We start from the raw sequence: 12,578 nt of genomic DNA, 5'->3' as shown, positions 1-12,578 counted from the left end.
TGGACGGCCAAGAGCAGCGGCAGCTCCGGCATAAAGGCACTGGGCGGCCCCAGCCCCCTCCGCTCCAACTTTCCCGGGGTGGCAGCTGAGCCATTCCGCCCCTCACCTGGGTACCCGCTCCCCGGTCTGCCCTCATCCCACGGCCCGTCCGCAGCCCCCCAGACGGTCCCTTCCTTCCCGCCGCACCGCAGCCTGCCCTGCCCACCACCCGGCTCCCCCCGCAGCCCCGAGACCCTCAGGCCCACCTCCCTGGCGGCGTCCCCCGCCTCCCCGCCCCGCCTCCGGCCGCGGCGCTCACCTGGGCGCCCGCTCCTCCTCCTGCGGGCGGCCCGGATCCTCACTGCTCGAGCGCCCCCCCAGCTCAGCAGCCTCCGGGGTCCTGACTGTGAAGAAGCGGCTGGGGCGGCCCTCCGAGGGGCTTCCGTGCGCGGTCCTTTCAAAGCTCCCCTCGAGCTGAACTGTCGGGGTCCCCCTCCGCTAGCCTCTAGGCCGGGGCGGCCCGCCGGGGCGAGAACTAGGGACACGGTGGCGCCCACAGGCCATCTGGGCGACTCAGCCGCGCCGGGAGCGATGCTAACCCCGCCCCGAATGTTCTAACCCCGCCCCGAAAGGTTCTAACCCCGCCCCCGGGATGCTAATCTCCACCCCCACCTCCAGGGTCCTGATCGGGCCGCCTACGGATTTGTGAACACCGCCCACCCGAGGTTTCTAGCCCTACCCCCAAGGATTCTGTCCTAGTCCCTGATGGATAACAACCCCGCCCCCAGGAATTTTAACCTCCCCCCAAAGATCCTGAGCCCGTCACCCTCCCCCAAAGATCCTAACACCTCTCCTAATGAGTTCCATTTCCGCCTCCCGACACCCTAACCTTGTCCCCAAAGGTTTTCAACCCACCACCAGGATTTTAACCCGCCCCCCAAAAACCCTAACACCCACCTCCGTCTCCGCCTCCCAAAACCCTAACTCTGCCCCAAATGATTTTGAATCTCACTTGAAGGAAAATTTTAAAAAAAGAGAGTCCAGCCGGTGTGGTTCAGTGGTTGAGTGTCAACCGATAAAACAGGGGGTCACGGATCGATTCCTGGTCAGGACACATGCCCGGTGGTAGGGGGGGAGGTAGCAGGCAGCCCATTGGAGATACTCTCGCATCATTGATGTTTTACATATATGTGTTGATTTCTGAGAGGAAGAGAGAAGGAGATAAAAACATCAATGATGAGAGAGAATCATTGATCGGCTGCTTCCTGCACGCCCCGACTGGGGATCGAGCCCGCAACCCCGGCATGTGCCCTTGACCGAAATCAAACCCGGGACCCTTCAGTCCCCAGGCCGAGGCCCTATCCACTGAGCCAAACCAGGTAGGGCATTTCATCATTGAAGTTTCTATTTCTCCCTCTCCCTCTCCCTCCCTCTAGGAAATCAATAAAAATATAAAGATTTATAACCCTAACCCCAGAATTCTAGACCCGCTCCTAACTGATCCCCGCCTTGCTCCAAGGGATTTGAATCCGCCCCTCAGGATTCTGATCCAGCTCATGTGAAGATTCCAGCTCTGTTCTCCAGGGATCCCAGATTCTAGCCCCGCTCGGGCAGGATTCTAGTCGCCCCTTCCCCCAGCAGTCGGGTCGTTTCCCCGCCATTCCAATCCCGTCCTTCTAGCCGGCCCCTCCCCCTCGCCATTCCCAAGCCTCCCAGGCCCTTTGGTTTCCGCCCCACAGGACCCGGGCTACGCAAAGGCCATGCAAAGTTCCTCGCCGGCAGGAACCGCCCTGGCTCATTCCTGGAGGGTTTCCGGCAGTTCAGAGGATTTTGAAAACGGAGGGGGCGGGAAGTCGGCCTCCAGGAAGAGAGATGCAGGTCCTGGGGACACGAGAGGGTCATCCCCAGCGTCAGCTGTATCTTTTCCCACAAGTTTGTCTTTGTGATGGCCAGGGACCATAGATAGCGGAAACGTTCTCCTGTTAACAGCCAACGCCCCCCGCCGCCCATTTTTTTCCTATTAAAGTAATGCTACAATATAAATCCTTGTACATGTTCCCAAAGTTCCTAACAACTTGACTCTGGAATGCTTTTATAAACAAAACACACCATTATAAGTATTCAGCTTGATAAGTTTTGGCAAATGTATACCCCTGGGTAACTACCTCCATATGTTAGCATCAAAGAATATTTATACAATTACAAACTTTATCCTAAAACACTGCCTTACCAGTATTTGAGGTGGCAAACATTTTGTCTATTCATTCATTCATTCACTCATTCATTCATTGTCATGAGGAATAAAGCTGATCACAAGAGGTGATGCTAAATAATGCATCTTTGGAATCAGACTAGAGTTCAAACCCTGGCACTACCATATATCAACTGAGTGATATTGCACCTCTCTGACCTCAGTTTCCTCATCTGCCAAATGGGAATAATACTAGTATTTACCTCAGTGAGTCATTGTGAGAATCAACTAGCATCTTACATCCAAGGATGGTGAGTATTATAAGAAAAATAAAGCAGAGCAAGGAGAGATGGTGGGTGGGTATACTGCACAACTCTGTGAATATATTACAAATCACTGAATTGTACATTTGAAATGATGTATGTATGCTATATTAATTATAATTCAATAAAGATGTTTTCTTTAAAAGAATGAAGGAACTCCCTATAGGGAACAAGTTGGTAAGTGGAGGTGGGACAGAGTGTACAATAGCTTCTAGTGTATTTTACTATTTGCATAGAACAAGAGCACAAACACGTGTGGGAATTCACCAGCACAAACAAGCCTGGTCTGAGTCAGGACGGGCACACAGCGGTCTCCGCTGCAGCAGTCCCAGTGGAGCAGAACTGTGTAGCTGGATGACAGAGGAGGGAGGGAGACTCACTGGTTCTAGTATACCCTTTGTACTCTTGAACTCTGAGCCACCTGGATATATTAACTATTCAAAAATAAAGTCAATTAAAAAAAAATCAGAGCTGGCTGGTGTGGCTTAGTGGTTGAGCATCAACCTATGAACCACGAGGTCACAGTTTGATTCTCAGTCGGGGCATATGCCTGTGTTGCAGGCTCCATCCCCAGTGTGGGGCATGCAGAAGGCAGCTGATCAACGATTCTACTCGTGGACAAGATAGAATTGACGCTGGGTAGTATTTTTAGAGGGTGAAAAGAGTCAAGAAATATTCTGGGTGTGCACTTGTCTGTGGTTCAGGGGTGGAGAAACAATGGAAGCAAAGGTATTGAGGTTGGACTGACTGCCTTTCACTCACTAGCTATGAAAATTCCTCACCAGGTCACTGAGCTATTGCACGAAAGCTCTTATTCTTGTGCCCTCACATCAACTCATTTAATCTCTTGGAGTAGGAATAACTCTAAATGGATAGTTTAGAGAGGTAAAGACACTGCCCAAGGTCACACAGCAAGCAGGAGAGCTGGGAATCAAACCCATGACTTCGAGTTTCCAGTGAGTCTCCAAAGGCTATGCTTGCAATGACTACGCAGATTCAATAAGTGTGTTCTGGACATTGAGGAGGAGAGAGAGAGGACATGACCCAGGGTTCAGTCCTGGAGGGCAGGAGCTAAGAAACAATGCAGACTTCACTTTACAGGGGGTCAGATGCTGGCTCTTTCAAACATATATTGTCCTATTTTCAGGGGCATTTGCATTTCATATTTCAAGTTGTTAGGGACCACTGATCATTGTTCTATATTCAAAACAGGATGGGGGATAAGGAAGAGGGCCACAATCATTATTTCATGGCTCAGATATTTCCTCTTTTATTTGCAAAGTAGCCAGTGTTCATTTCACAGCGACACCCTCCCAGGCAGGAGGTCACCACTGCCCTCATTTTCCAAGAGAGGCAAATGACAGTCTGAGGAGACGCCCCTGAAACATTCCCAACAGCCCGCAGCAGGTCCTCGACCCGAACCCGCTTCTTAAAAAGCTCCTTTTTCTTCTCTAGCCCCCTCTTCCTGCCTTATTTTTCTCCAGAGAACTTGTCACCACCAGGCACTACAGCACATATGTATACTTTAATCTGTTTATTGTCTCTCTATTCTACACTTTTCAAATTTCATGCAGGTGCTATTCACCTGCTCCTTCCATAGATGAAGAAGAAACTGAAGCCCAAGGTTTATGAATGAGAGCACTGAGAGCCAAACCATTCATTCTCTGATTCATTCTCTGAACATTTATGAAGGGCTTACTATGTGCATCTCTGCTAGGGACTGGGAGCACGCACACACACACACACACACACACACACACACACACACACACACACTGGACAAGATAGTCTTGGCCTTCAAGCAACATCCAATCCAATTAAGGAGACAAAAACTTAAACCAGTAACTTAGATACAGAGTGAAAAATGCTGTGGTAGAGAGAGGCCCATGATATTGTAGGACCACGTAGGAGGGACACTGGCCCAGGCTGGAGTGCATCAAGGAGGACTTCTTGAAAGAGGTGATCCGTTGAAGTTTAAAGGATGCTAGAAGATCATGGCAAAAGGCATTCCAAATAGAAGAGACAGCTTAACAAAGTCTTGAAGAAGGAACAGCCTGGCTTGTCCGATGAACCACAACACTGTGTATGATTGGTGCCTGAAACCGGGGCACAGCCAGGAGGAAGATGAGGCTGGCGATGGCAGCACCAGCTGATGAGGAGCTGGAGTTTTCTCATTTAGGTGACCTGGGAGATTTGCCATCCTAAAGGCAGCTAACTTCCAGCTCAGGGGTTTGGTGGCACTGGGCAGAGATGGGGATTCTGGGGGTGCTAATGAAGTTGTTTTTCTGACCCCAGCTGCATGGCCACCTCCAGCTGACAGGTCCCCCCTCCCCCGGGGGAGGGGGGAAGGGCTCGGTTTCACAACTCCCCTCCCTCCCCCAGTGTCCCCAGAGGCCAAGAAAAGAGGAAGCGCTTAGAGGACTTCCTCTTGGGTCCTGGTGCGCTGGAACCCCAGGCAGGTGGGGGAGGAGTAACGGGGAAGGGACAGAATGGGACCTGCCCACCCTCTGGCATTCCCCGAAATAAAAAGGCCCGGCCCTCAGCCCCGCCCCCATTCAGAGTTGTCCAAGCTCCTGCAGGGCGTGCCCAGGCCTGGGTGCTAGGAGAATGTGTTCTTGATTCAGCAATTCTGAGTTACTGTCCCTTCCTGCGCAAGACCTCCTCTCTGAGCCTCGCATCTTGAATGAGGAGGCACATAACTTACTCAGCAATTTAAAACAGAGGCGATGTGCATGAATTGACACGGAGAGATCCCCAAGACCACATGCGTAATAGTATAGAGGGTGGATTCATTTTTTAAAATAATGTGATTTTGTATTTATCTACATTTGTATATAAATGTGGTACAGGCAGTTAAGACAGACATGAGCAGAGCAAGGATGATGGGCCAGGTACAGAGGTCTCCGGGGTGGAGAGCACCAGGTGCCTAGCAACAGACAATCATTTGTTGGGTGGGACCTTGCCCCCAGGGTGACTTTTCCTCCCTAGCCTATGGATCGTCACATGGTTGGGACCCCCTGACCTTTCTTTCCCAGAGATAACGTCTATGCTTCAGTTGTATTTCAGCTCCAGGCCCAGATAAGCAACTAAGCCAGCCATGGCTTTGGCTGACGTCAGGCCCAGCTGCGTTGAATAATGACCCCCTACCCTGATGCTGGCCAATCAGTAGAGACCACAACCCTGAAAGGTTTCCAGGACACACCTGGAAAGCTGCTGAATATTCTATTAAGCTTTTTCCCTGGAGCCGCCCCTAAAATCTCTGCTCTTAAAACCTTTAGGATGGAGTACGCCCTCCCTCCCATGACTTCCTCCCACCCCCAAGTTCCAAGGGCCCTTCCATTACCTCTATGATCTAAGCCCATTTCTTCCAGGAATTACTTTTTCTACCTCTGAAATTTACCCAATAAATGCTCTCTTATAGTTTGGGTCTGGACTCTAATTCCTTCCTAGCCAGAATCCAAGTACCAAGGTTGTTGAACCCAGGTGTGGTCTGACTCTACCTACAACCAATGCATAGAGAAAGGTCTGGAAACGACACAGCCAACAAGAACAGAGGTTGCCACTGAAGAAGAAAGGAACATTATGATAAGGGAGAAAGAGATGGTGACTTTTTCTCTATTTGTTTAAAAATTTTTAATTAGACTATATTCATTTTTAAAAATATATTTTATTGATTTCAGAGAGAGGGAGGGAGAGAGAGATAGAAACATCAATGATGAGAGAGAATCATTGATGGGCTGCCTTCTGCACATCCCACACTGGGGACTGAGCCTGCAGTCCAGGCATGTGCCCTGACCAGGAATCCAACCATGACCTCCTGAGAGGCCAACGCTCAATCACTGAGCAACACCAGCCAGGCTATATTTATTCCCCCCCATTGACCTCTTCTAACTTACCCCTGCCCCCCTAAACTATACTCATTTTTATGTGTGTAATTAAAATAATAATAATAATAGAGAGGATTGTTATAGTATATTGTTATCGAAGGTGCTTTTCTCCATTTTATTATGAAAATTTCCAAACATACAGCAAAATTTAAAAACTTCTACAGTGAAACTCCCACCCTCACCACCTATGTTCTACTGAAAGGTTAAAGTTGGTGGTGCGAGGGGCAGGCTAAATACCATCTCAGATGGTAATTAAAGAAAACTAAATTTATTTGAGGAAAAGGGGATGGGAGATGGGGATAGCCAATGGGAAGGGCTACACAGAGAAAAGGGGGCCTTGGAGACAGGTTCAGGGGGTTAGCCCGAAATGAGCTGTCGCTGCCCATTGCTCCCCTGGTTGCAAGTCTCCTGGGGCCCTTAGAGGCTGGGGGCTACGTGACTTTGTGGGAATGGCACAGGCAGCCTCTTTTGACCTGAGGGTATTTATCTCTTTCTTGTAGGTGGAAATCTTAGGAGAGATCTCAGGGGAGGGTCTTAGTAGAATATTCATCAGCTTTCCAGGTATGTGCTTTCAGAGTCATGGTCTCCACTGATTGGCTGGTGCCAAGGCAGGGGTCATTAGTCAATGACCTGCGGCAGCCACTGTACCACTTGTCTGGTTTTGCCGCTTTTCTGGGCCTGGAGCTGAAACACAACTGAGGCTTAGGTGTTGTCTCTAGGGAGGAAAAGGTCAGGGGTCTAAACCACATGGCGGGTGATATGCTAGGGGAGGAAAGGTCGCCCTGGGGGCAAGGTGCTTGCTTTCCCCGTTTTTCCCCTTGCTAGGCTTCCGGATCTTTCTACCCTGCTGAGTTTCTGAACCTGGCCCATTGTCCTTGCTCTGGGGCTCTAACAGACAGTTATCTCACACAGCTTCTGTATGTCAGGAATCTGGGAGCAGCTTAGTTCAGTGGTTCTGGCTTGGAATTTCTCATGAAGCTCCAGTCAAGGTCAGCCGGGACTGCAATCATCTGAAGGATTGACTAAGGCAGGAGGATCCATTTCCAAGGTGACTCACTCACCTAACTGTCAGCAGGAGGCCCTAGGTTCTCACCATGTGAACCTCTCCATAAGGCTGCTTGATTGTGTTGATGACACAGTGGCTGGCTGCCCCCAGAGTGAGTGATCCCGAAGAGCAAGGTGAAACATCACACGTTTCATCCCTATTCAAGGTGGGAAGGGTCTGTGTGCTGCGCCAGCGCGGCCAAGGGTGAACCTGAGTGGGGGCGGCTGAAAGGCTTAGAAAAGACAGACAAGAGAATGAAAGCTGGGTCTCGGTGGGACGCTGGGTCTCGGTGGGACGCTGCTTCTCCGAGAGACAGCGACGACACCCACAAGCCGTGTCTTTATTTTATAGCAGACTACTGGCCCGGTGCACGAAATTCGTGCACATTAAAAGGGGATTAATTAGAGGAAATATTTTAATATTGCTATTTGCCCTTTCTCTATAATAGAAGTGTCAGAGATGAAAGAAAATTAGTAAAATGTATATGAAAATCTCCTTCCTGTCAGAGTCTGGGGTGCACCATAGGACCCAGAGTCAAGTCCCCGCCCACCCACGTGCACCTCAAAATTGTGCAAGACCCAGGCCTGGCCAGCCCTCCCCACTGCCATTGGGCTAGATCCAGACCTGGCTGGTCCCACCCTTGTCAAGCCCCGCCGGGCAGGGGCACAGCCTCCGGTCCCCTGGCCTGGCGCCAGGGTGGGGGGCGCGGCATGAGGTCCCCTGGCCCAGCACTGAGGTGGGGAGGCGCACCTTGAGGTCCCCCATCAAGCCCCGCCAGGTCGGGGGCATGGCCTGAGGTTCCCCATCAAGCCCCATGGGGACTGGGGCCAGGGGCACAGCCTCAGGTCCCTGCTGATTGCTTGTTAAGGCTCATTACAGGAACCTGGCCTCCGCTGTGGGTGCAGCCATCTTTGTGGCAGAGTGACTGTCAATTTGCATATTCCCGCTTTATTATATAAGATGCCATGAGGCAAAGTAAGGGCATGACCAAGATGTTTACAAGACACTCCCCTCCACCTTTAAATGGAAAGAATGCACTCTCCCAAGTACATTGTTCTGCACCTTACTTTTTTCCCCCTCTTTATTTTAGAAATAATTTCATATCAGTACATAGGGAGCTACCCCATTCTTAATTATGGCTGCATGGTATTCTATTGTCTGCCTGGCCCACAGTTTATTTAACCAGTCCCTGTCACTGAATGTTTTATTCATTTCGAATCTCTTGTTATTAGAAACAAAGCCATGCCTGGCCGGAGTGGCTCAGTGGTCGAGCATCCACCTATGAACCAAGAGGTCATGGTTCAATTCCCTGTCAGGGCATGTGCCCAGGTTGAGGCTTGATCCCCAGTGGGGGGCATGCAGGAGACAATGATTTTCTTTCATCATTGATATTTCTCTCTCTCTCTCTCTCTCTCTCTCGCCCTTCTTTCTTCCTTTCTGAAATCAATAAAAACATGTTCTTTAAAAAGAAACAAAGCCAAAAAAAAAAGAAAAAAAGAAAGAAACAAAGCCATGACATCCACCATTTCCATTGTGTCAGAGAAATTCCTAGCAGTGCAAATTCTTGGATCAAAGGGTCTGTGCATTTAAAATATTGGTAGATGTTGCTAGATAGGATTTTACCACCTTACCCTCTCACCCACAATGTACCAGTGTGCCTGTTTCCTCACACTTACACCCAAATGGTAAGTTATCAGACATCCCAAACTTCGCCAATCTAGTAATTGAAAAATGGTTTATCAGTGTAGTATTAATTTGCATTTTTCTCATTATAAGTGAGGCTGAACATCTTGTCACATGTTTCAGACTCATTTGTATTTTCTTTTCTGAATTGTACAGTAATTTGCCTCTTTTTCTATTGGGCTATGAGTCTTTGTTATTTATTTGAATGTCTTCTTTACACATCAAAGGCACTATCCCTTTGTCTGCATGGTAAGCTTCAAAAACAAATTTTTAAACAAGTTGCTTTTAGACAGAAATGAAACGTTTTTTGCAGGCTGCATCATTTTCTGTGCATCACTGCAGGGCCCCGCAAGGACCAAGAGCCGCTGTGCCATGTGGAATTCTAGAAGGCAATGCTAGACCTGGCAGTGGTGGTGGGGAAGCTGGGGTAGGCAAGGAGGGAGTTGTTAGCTCTTGCACTTGTTGGAAAGGACTGTCACAGAAGACCGTGAAGTCCCCATTGCAGGAAGTGGGCAAGACAGGCTAGCCTGGCTCTAGGACCCTTTGCCCTTCATCTAAAACAGCTGAGGATGGACAAGTCAGAAATGAGAGGACACACCAATAGGGCTGTCAATTTCTGATGTTTTATGCCTGTTTGGGTGGTTAATAGTTATATAAACTCCCTAGAATGTAACTTCATGTGCCCAGGGTTCAAGTGCTAAAAAAACACACACAGTTGTGGAATGAATTAATGAATAAATGAATGAATGGTGGAATGAATGAATGAGTCTAATCAAAGGATGTGAGAGGCTGCTGTTTTTGAGCCAGGAGGGAGCCTCTTCCCCTTCCCAAAAGGACCTGCCCTCTCCTCTTCCTTCCTCTTACCCCAACTGGGTCAGAACTTAGCATCTCTTATCTGGGCGTTGTCCCAGCCTCCTGTCCCCCTCCCCAGCACCCAGGCTTTCCTCTATTCTCCAGTCAACCCTCCTCGCCAAGCAGCTAGATTCACTTCGGAAGATGTAAGCCGTGTGGTCACTCCCCATTGCCTACTCTTCCCTGTTCCTAAAGGGTCTTCTCAATTTGCCCACTCCTCTAGCTCCCTCTCTGATGCCCTTCCCCCCACCTCACTCACCCCATATTCCTCCAGCAGCAATAATATGGTCACATTTATGGAACACTTACTATATGTACAGTTACATGGGTGATCTTAAGTGTCACAATAACCTATGAGATCTTTAAGGGGGATACGATTATTATTCCCATTTTATAGAGAAGAAAACTAAGGCCCAGAGACATTTAGGGCCTTACCCAAAGTCAACCAACTAGCAGATGTCAGAGTTGGTATTCAAAACTCACTCAGTCTAACCCGGGGCGGGGCGGGGGGGGGGGCGGTGCAGAGCATCTAACCACGCTCTAGTGCTAACCGGTCACTAGTCTTAGAGTGTGCCATGCTCCTTCGAACTCCCTGACCTTTGCTTATGTTGACCCCACCTGGAAGGCTTCCCCTCGTACAGTATACCTGCCCCAAATCTTGCTCTTCCTTCAAAGTCTTGCTCATAAGTCACTTTCTCTGCAAAGCTTTTTCCATCTTCCCCAGAAAGAGCTGTTTCTCACTCTCTGGTTTTAAAATTGAGAACTTTGCTTCCCCATCAGGCCCAGAGCCCCTCAGTGGGCAGGAACTGTTCTGTATCTCCCTTCAGTGTTTGGCACAGTGCCTGGCACAGAGGGAGTGCTCTCTAAAGGTTTGGTGACCAAATGACTGGCCCCAGGACTCCTCCCCAACACACAGTTGTGAGGAACTGCTAGGCATCTCCAGTTGGAAGCCAGGAGGGAGTAGGAAGTTGCAGGGTCCCAAAGTAGGAGGAGCTTAATGTAGGGGTAAAGATAATGTCATTAACTTCATCACTCATACATGGGGCAGTTCTGTCCCCAGGGGATCCAGCTGGTAGGGAAGTTCCATCCTTACACCATCCCTATAAATCTTTGGGAATCAGCTGTCCACCCCCAGGGGGTTTCCCCTCTTGCAGTGCCAGGAACTGAACCATGATGGGAAGTGATCTTGGCTGGGTCTCTGGACACTACAGGAGGAAGTGTGGCCAGAGTGCTCATGCTCAGAGCCTGGGCCACCGCAGCCAGAGCGCTTTGGACTTCAGTAACTAGGGGTTACGTGGCTTTGGTAACAGGGTAGTTCCGGGGTGGTGGGGACTTCCTCGGTTGAGGGAAATTGCTCCATTGCAAGAGCTGTGGGCTAAGAACTGTTCCAGGGCCTCTCAGCAGCCCGTCACTGGGCCCTGACCAGGACTGTGGGCAATTTCAGAGCTTGCAAAAGCCTTAGGCCTTTAAGAGAGTCTTCTAGCTCTTTGGCCCCAGTCTCTAGCCAACTGACTCCTCCCTCTAAGGCTGTCTCACTTAGGAACCTAGTAAGGCTTTCGGTAGCCTCAGGTCCAAATGCCTCAGCATGAGCTCACTACATCCTGCAGTCTGGTAGACAGGATAGCTGGGCAACTAGGAGCATGGGCTCTGGGGTTAGCCAGCTATGGGTCCAAATCCCAGCTCACTGTGTGACCTTGGGTCGTTCACTTACCTCCTTGAGCTCCAGTTCCTTCAGCCATAAAATGAGGATAAATAGACTTGAAAAGATCAAAATTAAGGATTTGTTCAATGGAACAAGGTTGCTCCAAGGAAAGCACCCTAGACCAGTGGTTCTCAAAGTGTGATCCCTGGACCATCACCATCATCTAAATACTTGTTAAAAATGCAAATTCTTGGGACTCATGCTTGCTCTATTGAGCCAGAACCTCGGGGTGGAGTTTTCAATCTGTGTTTTAGCAAACCTTGTGGAGATTCTAACGCATGCGAAAGTTTGAGAACCACTGCCATAGCTAACATATGGGCAACATATTGGGAGAAGGTGTCTGGAACATCAACAGCCAACAAGAGGTTAATATCTAAAATGTATGAGTTACCCCTGCAAATCAACAAGAGAAAGACAAGACACCCAATAAATAATGGGCAAAAGATCTGGACAGGCAATTCACTGAAGGGGGAGCCCAAATGTCTGACAAGTATAGCAGGAGGTTCTGAATTTCAGGATTAATAGAGAAATACAAGTTAAAACAATGAGAGGCCACCTTATCACCCAATCTCTAGGCAAAATTACAAAGTCCAATAATGTAAAAGCTGATGAAAGCGTGGGGAGAGAGCATCCTTCTCAGGTTGCCAGTGGAGCCACTTTAGCAGAATTTACTGACATTTAAAACCTATATGACCTGTGATCTAGTAATTCTACTCTTGAGTACAGAGCCCGAAGAAGTTTTCATGTAGCTCCATAAGAGCCATCCACAAAGATGTGAATCTCAGTGTTGTTTGTGGTAAGAGGGAGTTGGAAACAACCTGAGTGTCCATCACTGGGGAGAATGGATACACAAAACAGTGGATGCTCAGCTTGGAATATTTTGCAACAAGCTAGATGGGTAGATCTTAAAAACATA

General features: G+C 49.1%; 1 protein-coding gene across 3 annotated transcripts in view; it reads right to left on the bottom strand.

Moving 5' to 3' along the window:
* HCK (HCK proto-oncogene, Src family tyrosine kinase) overlaps positions 1-581 on the bottom strand; it is a 35,046-nt gene extending 34,465 nt beyond the window's left edge. For 2 of the 3 annotated variants that reach the window (XM_059705876.1, XM_059705877.1), the window contains exon 1: positions 299-580. The gene's annotated coding sequence lies outside the window, so the exon portion shown is untranslated. Of the gene's footprint in view, positions 1-298 lie in introns of all 3 variants that reach the window. The other variant, XM_059705878.1, reaches the window with a different exon arrangement.
* Positions 582-12,578: the final 11,997 nt, after the last annotated feature.

Source organism: Myotis daubentonii, chromosome 8 (genome assembly GCF_963259705.1).
Source record: "Myotis daubentonii chromosome 8, mMyoDau2.1, whole genome shotgun sequence".
NCBI lineage: Eukaryota > Metazoa > Chordata > Mammalia > Chiroptera > Vespertilionidae > Myotis > Myotis daubentonii.
The sequence above is the reverse complement of the archived record's forward strand: the minus strand, read 5'-3'. Positions and strand labels throughout refer to the sequence as shown.